Here is a 9,968-nt window from a genome sequence, read left to right as displayed (position 1 = left end):
CACGAAACTAAGGAATTTCTCTCTAAAAACTTTGAAATGAAAGATATGGGTGAGGCAACTTATGTGATAGGAATAGAAATATTCCGAGATCGATCACATGGGCTGTTAGGATTGTCTCAAAAACAATATATTGAAAGAATTTTAGAGAGATTTGGCATGGAGAACTGTTCAGCTAGTGTTGCTCCACTTCAAAAAGGGGATAAGTTTAGTCTCATGCAATGCCCTCAAAATGAATGGGAACGTAAACAGATGGAAAGAATTCCTTATGCTTCTGCTGTAGGAAGCTTGATGTATGCACAGACATGCACTAGGCCAGATATTAGTTTTGCAGTTGGTATGCTGGGCAGATATCAAAGCAATCCTGGAATGGATCATTGGAAAGCTGCGAAGAAAGTGATGAGGTATTTGCAAGGAACAAAAGATTATATGCTTACTTTTAAAAGGTCTGATCATTTAGAAGTGATTGGCTACTCCGATTCAGACTTTGCCGGATGTGTTGATAGTAGAAAATCAACTTTTGGTTATCTATTTTTATTAGCTGGATGAGCAATTTCATGGAAAAGTGCAAAGCAGACCATCATTGCTTCATCCACAATGGAAGCTGAATTTGTGGCATGCTTTGAGGCCACAATTCATGGTTTATGGTTGCGAAACTTTATTTCAGGACTTGGAATTGTCGACTCTATAGCCAAGCCGCTGAAAATTTATTGTGATATTCTGCAGCTGTGTTTTTCTCCAAGAACGACAGATATTCTAATGGTGCTAAGCATATGGAGCTTAAATATTTTGCCGTTAAGGAAGAAGTTCAGAAACAACGAGTGTCTATAGAACATATTACTACAACGCTTATGATTGCAGATCCATTAACAAAAGGGTTACCACCAAAGACCTTTAAGGAACATGTTAACAAAATGAGTCTTTCTTGTAACCCATTGTGCCCATAATGTTTATGGATTGCCTAGTGTTTGTTTATGTTATTAGACACTTTTGAGATCTCATTAAATATGTTTCTGATTTTTCCTGTTTATCCATTTTGTATGTACATATAAGATTGGATGAATGACAACAGGAATAGTCTTTGACAAAAGTCATTTTCGTTGGACCATTTTGGACACTTTTCATTTATGAACCTTGATTGAACAAGTTGCTAGTGTTGTGGTACATGGAAGGGACTATGTCGCCTTTTGATATACAACCGCCATGACTCATACTAGTAGGTTGTTTGATTAAGGTATTTATGCTTACCAAATTGAAGGATGGATTAAATTTTTGCGCGCCTAATGTTAACCTTATTGAGTCTAAAATAGTATTAGTCATATGGGCCAAGTGGGAGAATGTAAGAATTCAATGCCCCACATGACCTGACACATAAGACAACTTATTAGACTCGATCTTAATGTGGTTAATTAATCCTCTTTTATTAATTGTTGGTTAATGGTTAATTAATACACCTTAATATAGTGTTGGTTAATTAACTACGAGAAGTTAATGTTTCTTATTAATTAATTCTAACTTTGATGGAAAGTAGAATTAATGGTAATAAAAGAACAAAGGAAACCGGTCCTCTCTCTACCCTATAAATATGTACAATATCCATCAGCATTGTATATCTTAAGAGGGTCAAGTGAGAGAAACTATTTCCTAGTGTTTGAGCCTTTAAGAAGATTTTATTGCTATGGATTCTGGTATGTTTCTTTTATTCTATTTATTGTGAAAATCATGATAGTTAAGATCTTGGAAGTTATAAATATTGTGTACATAATATTTATCATGCTAAACCCGTCTCGTCCCTAATGTCCACTGCTACCAATCTCTCTGCTTTTGAGGGAGCCTCCTTTGATGATCCTACCTTGTACAGGAGCATTGTTGGTGCCTTACAATACCTATGCATCACCCGCCCAGATATCTCCTTCATAGTGAACAAGGTCTCTCAGTTTCTACAAAAACCAATTGTCCTCCATTGGCAATCCGTCAAGCGCCTTCTTCGATATCTCAAACACACCATCCACTTTGGTCTTCAAATTCACCGGTCTTCGTCTACCACTCTTCAGGCTTTCACTGACGCGGACTGGGCAGGCAACCGCGATGACTGCCGTTCCACCAGTGGATATTGCATTTTTCTTGGCAAAAATCTGATTTCTTGGAGCTGTCGCAAACAAGCTATGATTGCTCGTTCAAGCACAAAGGCTGAATACAAAGCCCTAGCCAATGTTGTTGCCGAAATCACCTGGCTTCGGTGTCTTCTCCATGAGCTTGGTATCTCTGCTCCCAAATCGCCAGTCCTTTGGTGTGACAATATCGGAGGTACATATTTATCTTCCAATCCTGTTTTCCACGCTCGTACGAAGCACGTAGAAATCGATTTTCACTTTGTTCGGGATATGGTTGCCTCCAACACTCTTGGCATTCGTTTCCTGTCCAGCCATGATCAAATTGCGGACATCTTCACCAAACCTCTTTCCACCGCTCGTTTTGCATCTCTTCATAGCAAGCTCAACGTCTTGCCTTTACCGTTGACCTTGAGGGGGCGTGTCAACAATCTTCTCTCTCACCACAATCACGTGACTGAATCTCCTGGAAAATCACCTCCTGAAAAGCCTCCAAAAGACCAGCTAATTTCAAGGACAATCACAGCTCCTATCCACAGCAAACATGGCGCCTGACCTCTTCCCAGATTTTCTGAACAATCAACAGAAAACATTGGGCTTGCTCTACCTCCAGATTTTTTGCATTTCCCTTCTTGTTATTAACGTGTATTGCATTGTAACTACGTTAAGCTTTAGTCTCCTTATTTAGCTTTCCTTCCTATACAAACCTTATTATAAATAGTGTACTGAATGAAATGCTAAGCAAAACAATTTGCAATCCTATTACAGAGTGTCTTAGCTTCTTTCTCTTATAAGTAGAAATGCAAGTCAGCGACAGGCCAAAAATGCATGCACTCGTAGACATGCACACAAACACCAAAACTGTACATGTGGGGTTAGCAAGACCATCAATGAAGCTGGGTATACGCCGGAAATAAAAATTGACCATGCAATTGCCACGTGTACTTGATAAGGTTGAATTGCAGCTGAGGAGAAGTTTGACTGTCTCTAATGTTTACACCTCTCAATAAACTCCAAAAATTCAGCTATATGCTCGTGAGAGATTTGTATATAGGGAGTTTTACCGATTTGTCCATATTCAATTGCATTAGCATCGTCAATATTTTGTTCATCTTCAATAATCATGTTATGCATTATTATGCACACTTTTATAATGGAAAATGGGTGGGAGAGAGAGTGGGATATATGAATATCATATTGTTTTAGTTTTAATTTTTTTCAATATTTTATTAGTTATAAAATGAATAGTGAATAGGCTATAGAGCCTATTCATTATTCATTCTATAAGGAAAATAGCCACTTTGCCTTATTTATTGGATTGGAAAAAAAAAATTGATAATTGTCAAATTTAACAATTTTTAAGCATTTGACTAATTTGTTGGAGATGCAATAAAGTGTCTTATCCTTTTAAAGAGTTATGGAGGCAAAAATGATAATTAAGTCTACAGAATATCATTATGTATTATATATATATATATATATATATATATATATATATATAAAAGAAAAAAAAAAGAGAATCTTTGGAGTTTTCACTGAGACAAATATATATATATATTATACCATCTATAGTCAGACATAGAAGGGCATCTAAGATTATTCAAATAATCAGAAATACGAGCAGTAATATTGGACGGAGTCCCAACAAAATGTTTGATGATGGTGTATATCAAAGTATTGACACCATCAGGCAATTGCTTGCCATCATTAAGGACGGGAGTCCCGTCATCATCAATTTTAACAGTAGTTTTTATCTGGGTCTTAGATTCTTGAGTGAGATGCTTGTCATCCCACCAATTGCTAAGAGTACCAGAAAAACCAGTGGTTAACAGATCAACAATATCAAGATCAGTAAGACTATGGCTAGTCATATAAGCATTGACAACCATAGACATATGATTCATCTTATTAAAGATTTCATGTTCAGACAAACCATCAATATTCCACTAATACAATTTATCAGTAGTTGCAGAAAACTGGTTTTGAAAAACCCTTTCTTCAAACTGTAAATCAGGAGGAGTGGGCTTATTATACCAATTCTTGATAAGATTAACAGGTTTGGTTTTAAAAATCCTTTGGAGTTTTGGAGAAACATTGGTTTGTCCAAAATTTTCTTCAAGAATTTTAACATCAATATCAATAGATGAGTTAGATCCATCATAATCATTAGACTCATAAACAAAAACATTTTTGCCTTTGTCACTATTTATGACGCAAGCATTGTTAATAGTGGAAGAACTAGCTTCAAGGATAAAGGAAACCTTTCAAAGATTAGTCTTTAGAAGCATTTCTTCACTTTTTTCCAAATTCTTTTGGCTATTAGTTTTTAAATTAGTTCATTTTCTTTCTTCGGGCAAAGAAATTGAAGGCTTTTCAATATCTTTCTTAATAGCAAGAGGAATAGTTTTTTCAACAATTTTAATATAATCAACCTTTTCTTCTATCCGATGAAGTTGTTGACCAATGATGTGAAGAGATTGATTATCAAAATTGTTTTGTTCAATAATTTTTCGAGTCTCAGAATGAGTAGTGTCATTCTTAGTAGTCTTAAAAGGAGAAGCAGTAACAACAGTGTTATTTTTTCCTTTTGCTCGAAGAGTTTCAAGAGGAGGATGAGAAGGTTTGACACTTGTGTTGTCTTCGGCTAAAACAAAAGGTTTTTTAACAACATTTAAAATACCATGTTTAATGTTTTGGAGACAATATTTTGAGCAATATATATATTAGATGGTATAGGTGTAGGGGCCACGTGATTGAAAGCAAATAAGAGCAGTCGTAGGGAACTCGTCAAAGCCACGAAACCACCAAAATTAGCAGAGTTTGCTCAAAATATTGTCTCCATCAAGCTCACTACTGCTACTGTATTTTTGACAATTGTTAGAAACCCTCGTCTGTTCAGTTGAGTGAAAATCGTTCGTCTCTTCTTATTTTTCATTTTCGCGAGTTGGCGAAGGTCGAGGAGGTCCATAGTCAGCCAGTCGTCGATCTTTCATTTTCGCGGGTCGGCGAAGGTTGAGAAGAAGTCGGTTCCGGTGGATTTAGAAGCAGAGGAGGTCCATAGTTAGCCGATCTTTCATTTTCGCAGGTTAGCGAAGGTCGAGAAGAAGCTGGTCGTCGAAGAAGCCGGTTGTCGAGGGTTGGGTCTGGAGAACAAGTTAGGTCCGGCGAATCTGGACTTGGGTCTGAAAAGTGGTTATTTTAAAACTAATAAAAAATAGTATTTATTTAAAATAAAGAATATTTAGAGTTTGATATTTAGAGTTTTTGAAAAGTAGGTAGCTAAAATAACAAAAGTGAATTTTTTAACTAAACTTTGCTTAAACTTTGACTAGTTTACTATGAATGCTCTAAGGTTAGAAAAAGCGATAATTTTGGAATGAAGTTTTTAAAAGTTGATAATGGCTTAGTTATAAAAATGATAATAAAGTCTGCAAAATGTCATTATGCATTAAAAAAAAAAAAAAATCTTTGGAGTTTTCACTGAGACAATATATATATATATATATATATATATATATATATGATAGAATTACTCACAGTGCACAACAAATGCACTACACCAAGACACAATTGAGTGGGGTTTACAATTACTCCCCTATATATATTTATGGCATAGGTCAATAGGTGTAGGGGCCACGTGATTGAAAGCAAATAAGGTTGGAAAAAGTGTTAATTTTGGAATGAAGTGTTTAAAGGTTGATAATGGCTGAGTTTGCATAGAAATTAGCTGATGAAATCGTCTCAAGTTATTTGTTCGAATTTTTATAATTGTGAAAAATTATTTATGTGATTTATCTGATTGAAAAAATGGTTGGACAACTCAAATTTTATTTGATCACGTGAATTTTATAAATGGTCTCTGACAATCACTTACCCAAATTCTCTCAAATTCAAAAAATAAATAATTTTAAAAAAATTATAATCCATAATAGCCAGGAGAGGACGTGATCGTTCGAATCAAGATTTTTGAATCGAATATAATACCTCTATTAGAGGTCTTAGAATTAAAATCCTCTTAAATTATTTATCTGAATTTAAAAGAATTCAAGCATATAATTGTGAAAGATTACTTATAAAACCCATACGCCTAAACCATAAATAATTTATCAGATATACCCATAATAACAACTTTTACATTTAATAACCAGATATTTTACGGATGAGAAATGATTATTCTTCGCACTTTTTTCATCTTTCGTACCTTTCTACGTTATCCAATCAATTCAATAGTAATTTTGAGAAATATCTATAAAAAAAAAAAAAAATTAAAAAAAAAATAGTAATTTTGAGAAATAAAAAGACGGAGAAGGACCAAGTTTTGTTTATATTTTTGTTTAGGGATAATAGGGTAGACAGTTTTAGTATAAAGTCACAAGTAAACCAATCTGTTTAGGGAATCCTCTTGTTCAAACAGTCGGTCGACATGGAGACCTGGTTCATCATGCTATTGCTAATCACCGTCTGCATCACAGCCCTCCTCAACCTTCTGATCATTCCCAAGAAAACCTCCAAAACCCAGCAGCTCCCTCCGGGACCCTTCACCGTCCCCATCCTCGGCAGCTTCCTATGGCTCCTCAAATCCTCCTCCGAGCGTGAGGTCATGATCCGCAACCTCCACGCCACGTACGGGCCCATATTCACCCTCCGCGTCGGCTCGCGCCCGGTCATAATCGTGGCCAACCGAGGCCTAGCCCACAAAGCCCTCGTCCAGAACGGCGCCGTATTCGCCGACCGCCCCCCCCCCCCCTCCTCACCTCCAAGATCTTTAACAGCAACCAGCACAACATCACCTCCGCTTTCTACGGCCCCACGTGGCGCATCTTCCGCCGCAACCTCACCTCCGAGATCCTCCACCCTTCGCGACTCAAGTCCTACACTCGAGCGCGCAAGTGGGTCTTGGACATCCTTATGAACCGCCTTATATCTCACTCCACGACGGAGTCCGGCAACGTTAACCCTGTCATCGTGATTGACCATTTCCAATACGCTATGTTCTGCTTGCTGGTCCTCATGTGCTTCGGGGACAAGCTTCGCGAGACCCAGATAAAAGAAATTGAAGACGTCCAGCGTCGCATGCTTTTGAGCACTGAACGTTTTAACATACTTAACTTTTGGCCTATGCTTGGAAAGATAATATTCCGTAAGCGTTGGGAGGAGTTCTACAATATTATCGAACACCGGATGGCAGTATTAATGCCTTTGATAGAAGCGAGGAAGAAAGTGAAGCAAGAAAGATTAAGCAAGGCAAGAGAGGACGCCCAGCTGCAACAAGACAAAGATGACGAAGACTTTGTGGTGTCGTACGTGGACACGTTGTTGGATTTGGAGTTGCCGGAGGAGAAGAGGAGGCTTGACGACGGGGAAATGATTAGCTTGTGCTCGGAGTTTCTTAACGCCGGCACGGACACTACGTCCACGGCGTTGCAGTGGATCATGGCGAATTTGGTGAAATACCCACACGTCCAAGAGAGGGTTTTGGCAGAGATCGAAGGGGTTGTTGTGGGGGACGGAGAGAGGAAGGTGAAGGAGGAGGATTTGCATAAGTTACCGTATTTGAAGGCAGTGGTTTTGGAGGGTTTAAGGCGGCACCCACCTGGGCATTTTGTGTTGCCACATGCCGTGACAGAGGATGTGGTTTTGGACGGCTACTTGGTGCCTAAGAATGCCAGTTTGAATTTCATGGTGGCGGATATGGGTTGGGACCCCAAGGTGTGGGAGGATCCGATGGCGTTCAAGCCTGAGAGATTCTTGAGTGGTGGTGATGGTGGAGGGGAAGTGTTTGATATAACGGGAAACAGGGAAATCAAGATGATGCCTTTTGGGGCAGGGAGGAGGATTTGTCCTGCGTCTGGTTTGGCGATGCTTCATTTGGAGTATTTTGTGGCCAATTTGGTATGGAATTTTAATTGGAAAGCTGTGGATGGAGATGAGATTGATTTGTCAGAGAAGCAGGAGTTCACCATGGTGATGAAGTATCCATTGAAGGCCCATCTATCTCCCAGGTTTTAAATCGGATGATCTTCAATTGTTATTGTTATTGTTACGATCGGCTGCGTAAATCTATAGGTAAGATGTCAATGTTAACTGCGAACCAAACTCCACAGCTATATCCATTAATCATTCGATACCTCTGTTTATGTGTTTTTCTGTATATATATATATATATGCCAAGTCGCCTTCTTATGATCTTATCAACCTTGGTGTGATGAACTCTTTCAATTGACACTTTAGCGATCGCCGTTTGTACAGTGTGGCAACGAAGACTTCTTGTTACCCTGTTGTAACCTCCTATCCCTCATGATTTGCAATCCTTTATATTGCAATCCCCAACAATCATTACTTGTTGGGGGAGTTTTTTTTTTTTTTTTTTTTTGAATTGTTGTTGGCAATATTTGATAATGTTCAATAATTTTGAGGTGATTTCTGTTAATTTTCAGTTACAGCGGAAAAATACCCTCCGACCTCTCCTGTGTTTTTATTTTTTCTTACCATCCAAACAATGAATATTTTGAAAACTATTTTCAAAGTCTTAACCAAAACCATAAAACATCAAATTATTTTTTAAAAAAATATTTTGAGCTGAAAACATTTCCCTTCAAAAAATGGACTGTACTAGAGTTCTTTGTCGGTGTGCTTTTGTCGTTATACTGGATATTTGTTAAAAAATTTATTTTTTAATCTTTTGCTTTATGTTTTTATTTTAAAAAAAAATATTAATAAACAACATAATTATAAAACACAAAATTATTTTTCAACTCTACGTCATATCGTAATCCCCATCCCCATCCCCAACCCCGAAGATATTGGAAACTAAAACAATTCCAAAAAATCACCAGAGCCTTTCCTATGCCGTCACCGATGACGGCATGTAGAATAGTGGAAGTAAGACCAGGTAAAAATGTAATTATATTTTTCATGCTAGGATGACCTTTCTTTACTAGGGTATTGAAGTCCTTTTTTAATAATAATAATAATAAATGATTAATTTGATATAAATAGAAAAATTTGTAAGGAGAAGTGAAAAAAATTTGTTTTATAATAGTTTTTTTTATTTGAATAATAATAATAAAATTATTAATGTAGTATAAAAAGTGAAAAAAAATTTGAATGTTTTGAAGTTTATTATTATTATTTTTTTTAAAAGTGAAAATTAGAGGAGAGAATGGTTACTAAACGGAGCCCCTTTTTGAGATTTAGACTTATTTTTGCACACGAATCTAGTGCCACAGCGAGTATATTGGCCTGAGCGGCATTCTTTATAAATTTTCTTTCCAAAATCTATAACTTTGGCGACATTAACAACTTCTGACGATTGAAGACGATGGCTGTGCGAGGCACTAAATATCAAGATGTATGGTATGAGAAAGGAAAGCCCTAAGCTAGTACAATTATGAGTTGTGGACATTAGCTACTATGACCGGAACTTGAACGTCAACAACTCTAGCTGGCATCGATTACTTTGACCAAAATTTTGACATCGGCTATTTTGGCCAGAATTTGAACATCGTCTTCTTTTGGCCAAAACGGGGCAATTATGGGCTTGAAATTGGCTACATAGGCCACACATACCACTTGAGCTTTTTTTGTTTTTTTTAACCTTTTTTTTTTTTTCTTCTCAGGTTATTCTTCTTCTTCTTTTCACTCTCTTGCAAGTTGCGACACGAACCTCTTTTTTCTCTCTTTCTTCTAACGCCTTACATCACCCAACAAAAAACTAACTTCTTTTATCTTTTTTCTTTTTTCATTCATCATCATATACAAGTATGCAAGGTCTATGGTGAGGAGATTTGCAAAAAGTATTGACTACAAAAAATAAGATAATAAAATAGAAGAAAAGAAAAATTCACAGAACCATTGAAA

At 36.9% G+C, this 9,968-nt stretch overlaps 1 pseudogene; it reads left to right on the top strand.

Moving 5' to 3' along the window:
• The first annotated feature begins 6,469 nt into the window (after positions 1–6,469).
• Positions 6,470–8,303, top strand: LOC133855724 (cytochrome P450 89A2-like; annotated as a pseudogene).
• Positions 8,304–9,968: the final 1,665 nt, after the last annotated feature.

The sequence above is a fragment of the Alnus glutinosa genome, chromosome 1, assembly GCF_958979055.1.
Source record: "Alnus glutinosa chromosome 1, dhAlnGlut1.1, whole genome shotgun sequence".
Classification (NCBI taxonomy): Eukaryota; Viridiplantae; Streptophyta; class Magnoliopsida; order Fagales; family Betulaceae; genus Alnus; species Alnus glutinosa.
The sequence above is the reverse complement of the archived record's forward strand: the minus strand, read 5'-3'. Positions and strand labels throughout refer to the sequence as shown.